Source organism: Ovis aries, chromosome Y, assembly GCF_016772045.2.
Source record: "Ovis aries strain OAR_USU_Benz2616 breed Rambouillet chromosome Y, ARS-UI_Ramb_v3.0, whole genome shotgun sequence".
Taxonomy (NCBI): Eukaryota; Metazoa; Chordata; class Mammalia; order Artiodactyla; family Bovidae; genus Ovis; species Ovis aries.
In genome coordinates, this window is record NC_082741.1 from 1,529,244 (window position 1) to 1,539,894 (window position 10,651).

Below are 10,651 nucleotides of genomic sequence, written 5' to 3' on the forward strand. Positions count from 1 at the left end.
GCCCACCAGGCTCCTCTGTCCATGGGATTCTCCAGGCAAGGACACTGGAGTGGGTTGCCATTTCCTTCTCCAGGGGTTCTGCCCAACCCAGGGATCGAACCTGGGTCTCCTGCATTGCAGGCAGATTCTTTACCACCTCTACCATGAGGGAAGCATCTGGCACATGGAGCCATCTTCAAAAAAAAGCCAATAAACTCACAGATGCTCAGTCTGACTGCAAATGATGACAACTACCTGTTCAAGGGTTTGCGGAAGACTTTCCTACACAGAAATGAGGTTTTATATGTATCTATTGTGAGAACTGGACTGTAAAGAAAACTAAGCACTGAAGAATTGGTGCTTTTGAACTGTGGTGTTGGAGAGGACTCTTGAGAGTCCCTTGGACTGCAAGGAGAGCCAACCAGTCCATCCTAAAGGAACTCAGTTCTGGGTGTTCATTGAAAGGACTGAAGCTGAAGCTGAAACTCTGATACTTTGGCCACCTGATGCGAAGAGCTGACTCATTTGAAATGATCCTGATGTTGGGAAACATTGAAGGCAGGAGGAGAAGGGGATGACAGAGGATGAGATGGCTGGATGGCATCACCGTGAACACGAATTTGAGTAAACTTGGGGAGTTGGTGATGGACAGGGAGGCCTGGCGTGCTGCAGTCCACGGGATTGCAGAGTCGGACACAACTGAGTGATTGAACTGATGTATTTATTGGGTCATTTCCTTACAAGTGTATCTCTCAAATCAGGGATGATCTGAACATTAATAATGGGAGTAGGGGCTTCCCTGGTGGGTCAATGGATAGGAAGCCGCCTGCCAGTGGAAGAGACATGGGTTCGATCCTCTGTGGGGGAAGATCCCACATGCCTTGGGGCAACTAATCTTGGGCCCCACAACTGCTGAAGCCTGAACACCCTAGAGTCCCTGCTCCACCACGAGAGAGGCCAGTGCAATGAGAAGTCTGCACACAGCTAGAGAGTAGCCCCCGCCATCGGCAAATACACAAAGCCCATTGGCAGCAACCAAGACCCAACGCAGCCATTAGTAAATATGATTCATCATTACTTTTAAACTTGTTTTATTTCATTTTTAAAAGTCTTAATTAGTTTAATAATTAATTCAAATAAAAATTAATTAAATTTAAAAACGATGGTGATTGATAGAGCTCTGATCCGAGATATAGGAGCAGTGACCTTAAGATCCCAGGAAGAATAATCGATGGCAGAGATGTTTCGTGATGGTCCAGTCTGTCCAGGGAACACAGTCAATGACGGAGACGGTGAGCCTCGATCGCTGCGCTCACCTCAGTCCAGGAGAAACAGTCCGTGGGCTGAGACGCCGGGTGGGGATCGTCTTCTTCCAAGTTTTATTACAAGCCGAGTTTGAAATGCGGGACTTTCCATTCCACCCTCTGGCCCAGGAATGCTGGCCCACACAGTCAAGATTTCCTGGCAGAGGGTGCTCCCGAGAATATTGTTGACTACGGAATAGATCAAATTTGCTTTTTGTTTTGGAGGTGGGGTGGCCCCGTACGGTTCCCTCAGTAGCTCAGTGGTAAAGAGACCGTGGGCAATGCCGGAGACCCAGGTTCGATTCCTGGGTCGGGAAGATGCCCTGGAGGAGGGCATGGCAACCCACTGCAGTATCCTTGTCTGCAGAGTCCCAGGGATAGAGGAGCCTGGCGGGGCTACAGCCCCTGGGGTCGCACAGAGTCGGACACGAGCGAGCACACGCTCCTGGTATGGAAACAAACGCATGCTTTGGGCAGCCTGCCTGGTCTTTTCCGAAGCTCCTCCCCCGAGACCTTGTATCCCTGTAAGATCTCCAGCTCTGATGACCTTCCATACGGTTGCCCCGCGGTTTGCTAACGCCGGGTGTGTTTACATTGCTGCATTTCCCGTCCAGGGTCCTCAGACTCCAGGGCCTCTGACAGGACCCCACCTCTGACAGCTGCTTTGCAGCCGTGAAAGGAAGCACCACCGCCCGAGGTTAATCGGCGCAGAGAGGTAACGCCCCTGAGATCAGAACACCAGGGAAGCGAAGGAGGGTTTAAGAAGCTGCAGAGGCGTCTCTGGGCGGAGGCCCGGGGCGGGGTGTGTGTGTTGGGTGGGTTGGGGGGCGGGTGGAGGGGGTGGATTTTGACGCGCTTTGCCACATACTCTTAAGGAGTGAGGAGGCAACGGACAAGCCCTGCTGTTTCCATGGCAACAGGGCGGCTGCCATCCTCCGGCCTCGAGCCGCTTCCCTCTTTGTGAAACCAGAGGAGGAAGGGAGCTAGCTCAACTCAGAGACGATCTTAGCTCTCAGACCGGGGGAACCCTCACGCCCTGCCATGGAAGGTGACGCCTTAACCATCGTACCACCAGAGAAGGCCCAGCCCCAGGGCTCCTTTTACAGAGGCCCTGGTCTTGCAATAGACAACCCCCACCCCCCAAAAAAAATAAAAAATAAAAAAAATAGTGCTTGCAAAAACTGACCCTAGGGCTGATTGAAAGCAGATGGCCCCAAGGATTCTGCTTAGAGAGCTTCACTTTTGTTTCTGAGTGATAAGAGTGCTGGGGGTTGAAAATTCCTCCCTTTTGTGTCTTCAGCAAGGGAGTGTGGGGTTCCAAGGTTGCCAGCTGGGTGGTTCCCCTTTCTGGTTTGAATCCCTAGGACTGCATAGATCCGAGGAGAATTCCATTTGGGGGGAGACTCAGGCTCAGCGAGCCTGACCTCCGTTTGTCTCTGGAGCCAGCAGCTCATCTGGTCAATTATTGGGGAGGTTTTGTTGGTGGTTGATGACTCAGCGGCCCATTTCAGAGGAACCTAATGGAATTGGCAAGAAAACCGTGCCTTTTTTTTTTTTTTTTCCGTAAACTTAAGAGTTCTCATTATTAACTTTTTTAAAAACCAGAGTCTGTTCACTTCTCATGAACAGCATCGCTGTGATTTCAAAAATGAAGGACCATTCACGACATCCTCACCTGGTGTCTTTCTCATCCTCCTGGGGAGCCTGAGGCAGTTCTTATGACCACCAGCTGTTCTTGAGACAGGATCCGCCAGTAATCTCATCGTGATGGGAGTAACTCAAGTTTTCCATACTCAGGAAAACAATGCTGTGACTCAGCTTTCCCAGCAAAATCGCATAAGACCCAAAGACAAACCGTGATCTGTTAAAAAAAAAAAAATTTCCTTAAGAGTTACTCTAGATGTCCTACGGAACTTTTAGTAAAACTACTGAAAAAGTTGAAAGTGATGCATAGAAATTCTAGAAATATTAGCTTTCAATTTGCTCGATTTAAAATGGTGGTTTAGTTGCTAAGTCGTGTCTGACTCTTGGGATCCCATGGACTGTAGTCCACCAGGCTCCTCTGCTCAAGGGATTCTCCAAGCAAAAATACTGTAGTGGGTTGCCATTTCGTACACGAGGGTATCTTTTTGACCTAGGGATTGAACCCGGGTCTCCCTACATTGCAGGCAGATTCTTCACAGTCTGAGCCACCCAGGAAGTTGGAGCGTCCATTAATGTATGCAGTTCTCGGGGCGGCAAAGAGTTGGACACAACTTAGCCACTGAACCACAAAATTAATGTAAGTTATATTTATTTTCATACTTTGGTTTTCACTAGTTTTGCTTCTAGGCAAAAGGCAAAACAAACTTTTCACCATCAAGGAAATGTTTTTTTTTAAAAGGGAAGGCTGAGAAGAGAAGTTTGTGGAATACTTCCAAAATATGGTGTATATAATTAAATATGATTGTTTAGAGGGTATTAGGTCGTGCTTACGGGAAAAAGGATCAGCTTTCTCATAGTTTATTAAATAGAAAACCCACAAATAAGTAAACATACACGGTGCATGGGAGTTCTGTTTGGCCGAGAGATGTCCATGGGGGTTATTCTTTGCCAAGAGAAGAGCCCTTTTGGCTGGAAGGATTTCCCGTTGAAGGGTGTTCAAGGACAGATACGCTGCTGTGCTCCTTTGCGGATTCTTTGCGGGGAAGTAATTCTTCACACTCGGGGTCATGGCTGGGTTACCTCTCAGGAGCCAAGAAGTGGTTCTGTTTCTGCAGAGGAGTTCCTAATAGCACTTGCTTTGGATGGTTTGGGTACCTTATAGGTATATTTGCTACAGCGAGCACAAGTTCCCTTGCATTATCACATAAGGAAGGGTAGTGTCCGTGTGTAATTCAGCGGAATCCCTTGGGGCTTTGGGGGAGGGGCACAATCCCCCCCCTATATGCTCTGCCTCAGTTCCTCTCTGAAGTACCGGGTAGAGTCGCTCAGTCGTGTCCGACTCTTGTGACCCCCATGGACTGTAGGCCGCCAGGCTCCTGTGTCCATGGGGTTCTCCAGGCAAGGATACTGGAGTGGGTTGCCGTGTGCTCCTCCAGGGGATCTTCCTGACCCAGGGGTCTAACCTGCGTCTCCTGCCCTGCAGGCAGAATTTTTACCACTGCATGTAGCCTATTCAGTATGCAGCAGCATTATTTCTTAAAAAAAAAAAAAAATGTACATACCTTCATGGCAAAATACATCACCACTGAAAAATGCGAAGCATCCTCTGAGCCTGTAGCGAGTTGTGGAAAACCTCGAAACTCCCTAACCGCAGATCCTTTTAATGCATACGATCAAAATGAAAAAAGCGTGAAATACTGCACACGTGACCAAACCGTGGGCCAGAGACACAGAGTGAGCAGATGCTGCCCGAAAAATGGCGTCAACGGACTTGCCCGACTCAGCGTTGCCGTGACGTCTCCGTTTCTTAAACAAAACAGAACAACACAGTAGGTGAAGTGCAAGAAAATGAGAGACGGCTGTGACTTTTCATGGAGGGCTTAGGAAGCGCTTGAACATTGACCTCGATGAATTATAACGTGCATGTGAATTTCTCAAGCTTGTAGCACCCCCGTAGGCAAGTTTTTCTTTTTTTTTTTTTCATTGATCCGTCAACTTAAAAACAAATGCACAGCGTGAGAGCTGCGAGTTGAGTTTTATTGGGGCGAAAAATGAGGACTGCAGCCTGGGAGACAGTGCCTCAGGTAACTCTGAGAGGCTGCTCCAAAGAGGTGGGGGGTGGGGGTCAGGTCAGGATATATGTGATTTTGATCAACCGGGAGTTTACGCAGGCAAGCACGTTTTTGTTTTTGTTTTTTTTTTTAAAGGTTGCTAGTCTCGGGGAACAGACGTCAGCATGGATCATTTTCCCCCTTGTCTAGATAGAGGAGATCTGAGAGTTGGGCTCATAAAATCAGCTCCTGAAAATCTCTCTCCGGAGGCCTGTCCTGCCAGCTTTGAACCCAGAGCACAGACGTCTCGTCTGCTGGCCACCCTGAGCTCCTTTCACGGGAGCTCAGCTGAAGGTCAGCAGCTACAGCAGCACCTGATTGAATCCTTGTCGAGGTGGACGGAAGATGCCCACGGCGAGTTGCCAGTGTGTAATCGGCGGATCCAATTCACTTCCAAGTCAACTTCAATCCCGTCCTGGCTGGGAGGTTTTACAAAGACAGGGGATTCACCGCTAACACCCTTCCCATCTTCCGGGGCAAGCGCTTAGGAATGGTTGAGAAGCTTAGGAGCAAAGGCGTTGCTTGTACTGGAAGCAAACCATTTTGCAGGGTCTGTGTGCAGACCGGTTTTTCTCTCTGTGTGACTTAGCTTCGCACTTGGTGAAATTGGAAGTGATTTATAAGGTATGGCCTTGGCTCCGACTTTCCAAGAAAAACAGAGGATGAAAACCTAGACGACTTCTGCAGATGCAGGGATTTGGTGGTTGACTAGGACAGTAGCCTGTGGATTGAACCCATGGTCTGGGATGTCAAAAAATGGGTTCTCCCAGGAACACCTAAGCTCACATGCCACGTGGCTGCTCAAGCTACAGCTTAGTGATATGAAACACCCTCTAACTTGCAGAGCTGAATTTGCTGAAGCTGAATCTCCAATACTGTAGCCACCGGATGCGAAGAGCCGACTCATTGCAAAAGACTCTGATGCTGGGAGAGATTGAGGGCAGGAGGAGAAGGGGACAACAGAGGATGAGATGGTTGGATGCCATCACTGACTCGATGGACCTGAGTTTGAGCAAGCGCTGGGAGACGGTGAAGAACAGGGAAGACTGGCCTGCTGCAGTCCATGGGGTCACGAAGAGTCAGACATGGTTGAACAACTGAACAACCACAATTTTCAGAGCAGAGCCAGACACAAGCATCCACTCCAACTCCCGTTTTATGGACCTAGGCAAGTAGTTCCGAAGTGCGTGGTGAGTAGGTGACAAGCTACGTTTATGGCTGAATCATAATCTTTTAAAAGAACTGGTGTTGACTTGGCAGGACTTTTAGACTCTATAAACATGATCTGTTTTACCTAAAAGGTGACTTTCCCCAAGGCTGCAGGAAATTTTGCCCCACGGGAACCTGTTAGATGAGTGAAGCCATGCTACTCCCGAACTGAGACAATCTTGGAGACTTCGAACCCGTTAGGATATGACCATTTCTATGAATTCAGAAGGGGCTTCCCGGTTGACGTGAGTATGAAGCATCTGCCTGTAATGCAGGAGATGAAGGGGACACGGGTTCCATCCTGGGTTGGGAAGATTCCCCTGGAGAAGAAAGGACAACCCATTCACGTATTCTTGCCTGGAGAATCCCATGGACAGAGGAGCCTGGAGGGCTGCGGTCCATGAAGCCGCAAAGAGTCGGACACGACTGAGCAAGTAAGCCACGCACGTGAATTAAAAAAATATTGGATGAGGTTAAAAAAAAAAAGTCATGGGACACTCTTTGCCTTCACGAAGGTGGTGCACATATTCCCGTCAGCATGTAGCTTTCATATTCGTACTGGCCTCTGCGCTTCCCGTGAAACAAAGGCCTCTTGTGAGATTTCAAACTTATGAAAGTATATTATGCCTGAAAGCGTGCCCTTGGGACCGTTCACAGCTGTGTCACTAAAAATTTATTGCAGTTTCTGTAATTCCTCCAACCTCACCGAACACAGTGGTTCCCCAGGAATATGCCAGTTCATAGACGCTGAGCAAGCATTTCTATACGACTGTTTATTTTTCAACTGGAGGAGGAAAGGGCTTACGTGTTGGCACCAAGTCAGTGCCCCTGTTTAAATCACCGACTCTGCGTTATGACATTTAACGCCAGAAGGATCGTGGAATTTTCCTTGAATACATTTGGAAAGGAGTTTTTTTTTTGTTTTGTTTTTACAGCGCACCTGAAAAGTTAACAGTGGTTTGGGATCAGAAAGAATTTGTTGCTCAGACCTGTTTGCCTCTTTGCAGCCCCATGGACTACAGCCCTCCAGGCTCCTCTGTCCTTGGGATTCTCCAGGCAAGAATACTGGAGTGGGTTGCCATGCCTTCCTCCAGGGGATCTTCCCGACCCAGGGATCAAACCTGACTCTCTTATGTCTCCTCAATTGTCTGACAAGTTTTTCTTTCTTTCTTTCTTTTTCTTTTAACCACTAGCGCCATCTGGGAAGCCTAGCTTTGGAATCAACTTACCCACAAATACATTGATTTTTATCCCAACCTGAAGAAATGAGAAGAAAAATAACATATCTCTTTCAAAAATGATAGCACGATTTGAAAGGAAACGCAAGCCCAGCAGATTTCATTAATCACCTGAGGTTTTGCACGGCTTTGTAAATGTTGACATCTTTGTCAGCGTGTTGCCACCATTGGCAACGGGTCAGATCAGATTTGCCGGCGAGTTAATGGCTTCTATGTGTTAAAATGGGGAAGACTGAGGGCAGGAGGAGAAGGGGACGACAGAGGATGAGATGGCTGGATGGCATCACCGACTCGATGGACGTGGGTTTGGGTGAACTCCGGGAGTTGGTGATGGACAGGGAGGCCTGGCGTGCTGTGATTCATGGAGTTGCAAAGAGTCGGACACGACTGAGGGACTGAACTGAACTGAATGTTAAAATGGTTTTAAACTTTCCAAGAACGGGACTGTATGTCAACACAGTTGGCAAACAGGCACGCTCATTCATGTATGTATCATCCGTGACTAGCTATAATGAAAGAGATAAGACCACATGTTCTTCAGGCTAAAAATACTATCTGGCCACCCTACCCGTTTTTGTGGGGTTTTTGGGTTTTTTTTTTTTTTGGTGTGGATGATTTTACAATCTTCATTGAATTTGTGGCAGTATTGCTTCTTATTCTTTTTTTAAAATGTTTTGTGTTATTTTTGACTGAGAGGCAAGTGGGATCTTACCTCCCCCCACCAGGGATCGATCCTCACGCCCGACATTGAAAGGTGAAATCTCAGTCCCCTGGATGAGCAGAGATCCTGGGGGGCTAGAAGTGATTGTTGTTGTTCAGTGCTAAATCTTGTGTGACTCTTTGGCGACCGCATGGACTATAGCCCGCCAGGCTCCTCTGTCCATGGGATTCTCCAGGCAGGAATACTGGAGTGGGTTATCATTTCCTCCTCCAGGGGATCTTCCTGAACAGGGATCGAACCTGCGTTTCCTGCATGGCAGGCAGATTCTGTACCAGCTGAGCCACCAGGGAAGCCCCCTGATGGGTGCTGCTGATGCTGCTGCTAAGTTGCTTCAGTCGTGTCCGACTCTGTGCGACCCCATAGACAGTAGCCCACCGGGCTCCCCCGTCCCTGGGTTTCTCCAGGCAAGAATACTGGAGTGGGTTGCCATTGCCTTCTCCAATGCTTAAAAGTGAAAAGTGAAAGGGAAGTCGCTCAGTCGTGTCCAGCTCTCAGCGACTCCGTGGACTGCAGCCTTCCAGGCTCCTCTGTCCATGGGATTTTCCAGGCAAGAGTGCTGGAGTCGGGTGCCATTGGGTGGCAAGTATTGTTTGCTTCCTGAGTTCCCTCGGGGCTCCCCAGCTCACCATCCATGGCGGCTGCGATCGCTGCTATCTGTGACACCCTCTGTTTAGTGATACAGCAGGAAATACTCCATTCCTCACACGTGGCATCTCTTGGACACATGTGGCTTCCCCAAGAGCCAGCTCCATCATGGAGATGGTGTTGCTTTGCTTTCTCAGTCTCATTCTCTCTCCTGTCCTCCTAAGTGAAATAAAGGGTGATTGAGACTTTCTGCTGCTTTTCTAAACGTTCATGGAATGACTCGTTTCTGTGAATGATTACCAGCCAGTCCATCCTAAAGGAGATCAGTCCTGAATACTCACTCACTGGAAGGACTGATGCTGAAGCTGAAACTCCAATCCTTTGGCCACCTGATGTGAAGAGCTAACTCACTGGAAAAGACTCTGATGCTGGGAAAGACTGAAGGCGGGAGGAGAAGGGGACGACAGAGGATGAGATGGCTGGATGGCATCACCGACTCAATGGACATGGGTTTGAACAAACTCTGGGAGTTGGTGATGGATAAGGAGGCCTGGCGTGCTGCAGTCCATGGGGTCACAAAGAGTCAGACACAAGTGAGCCACTGAACTGACTGAAGTGAATGTTGGGTTTACAGAGCCAGGACAGGTATGTTTGGGATTTCTCCTCTCTCTGAAGGAAAAAAAAAAAGTTAATTTTTTGATCTGAAATGAAAGCATTGAGCCTTTCAGCTCAAGAGGAAAAATATACATGGAGTGAGCCAGACGTCTTTGGTGTTGGTCCGGTTCATCCTTGAGCCCTTTGCAGCAATATGGTGGCCATATTTTCCTAACTGGATGCACCCACATAGACCAGCAGGAAGCGGGGGCAGGCACAGAGAGAAGAATGGACTTTGAGGCCAGGAAAAAAACTGTCTTCAAACTGACAATTTCCGTCTTGTCCGCTCTGTGCTTACCTCACCAACCCATGTCGGCTCGTCGATGGAGTGGACACCATGCTGTCTGCTTTCTGTACTAAGGCTGCTGTGAGTTTGGCGTCAATAAATATGTGTCTCTGCTCTTGAGAGTTTGGGGTGGACACTTTTTTTTAAAGCATGTATGTGAATCGGAGACAAACTTAGGATTTAAAAATTCATTCAAAGAGATAATGGAGTTTGAGATGAACATGGACACACTGCTGTATTTAACATGGAGAACCCACAAGGATCCGCTGGACAGCATGGGGAACTCTGCTCAATACTCTGTAATAACCTTATGGTTCCCAGGGGGAAGGAAGGGGCGAAGGGATAGTCAGGGAGTCTGGGATGGACATGGACACACTGCTGGATTTAACATGGAGAACCAGCGAGGACCTGCTGGACAGCACAGGGAACTCTGCTCAATCCTCTGTAATAACCTTATGGTTTCCAGAGGGAAGGATGGGGGAAGGGATAGTCAGGGAGTCTGAGATGGACATGGACACACTGCTGTATTTAACACCGAGAACCAGCAAGAACCTGCTGCCCAGCACAGGGAACTCTGCTCAGTGTCACACGGCAGCCTGGATAGGAGGGGAGTTTCAAGGAGAATGGATACATGTGTATGGATGGCTGAGTCCCTCCGCTGTCCACCTGAAACCATCACGTTGTCAATGGGTGATATCTCAAGGCAAAATAAAGAGTCTAAATTTTGGGGGTGGGGGAAACAGAAGACAGACGCTATGGAATTACCATCAGGTGAAGAAAGGAAGCTGGGCCAGCCGTGCTGGCCTCTCCTCTGTGCGTCCCACCGCAGTCCATTTAAGAATATAAATAGGGTGTTGATGGTGTCGGGGCACATGGCACTCCTCACCCCACATTCCTGAGCATGTCTCCTGCTCATGTGC

The 10,651-nt window shown here is 48.5% G+C and overlaps 1 long non-coding RNA gene across 1 annotated transcript; it reads left to right on the forward strand.

Moving 5' to 3' along the window:
* Positions 1-1,544: 1,544 nt before the first annotated feature.
* LOC132658829 (uncharacterized) lies at positions 1,545-9,851 on the forward strand. The gene is made up of 3 exons (XR_009598968.1): positions 1,545-1,998; positions 3,452-3,564; positions 5,135-9,851. It is a non-coding gene; the product is annotated as an uncharacterized LOC132658829 (long non-coding RNA).
* Positions 9,852-10,651: the final 800 nt, after the last annotated feature.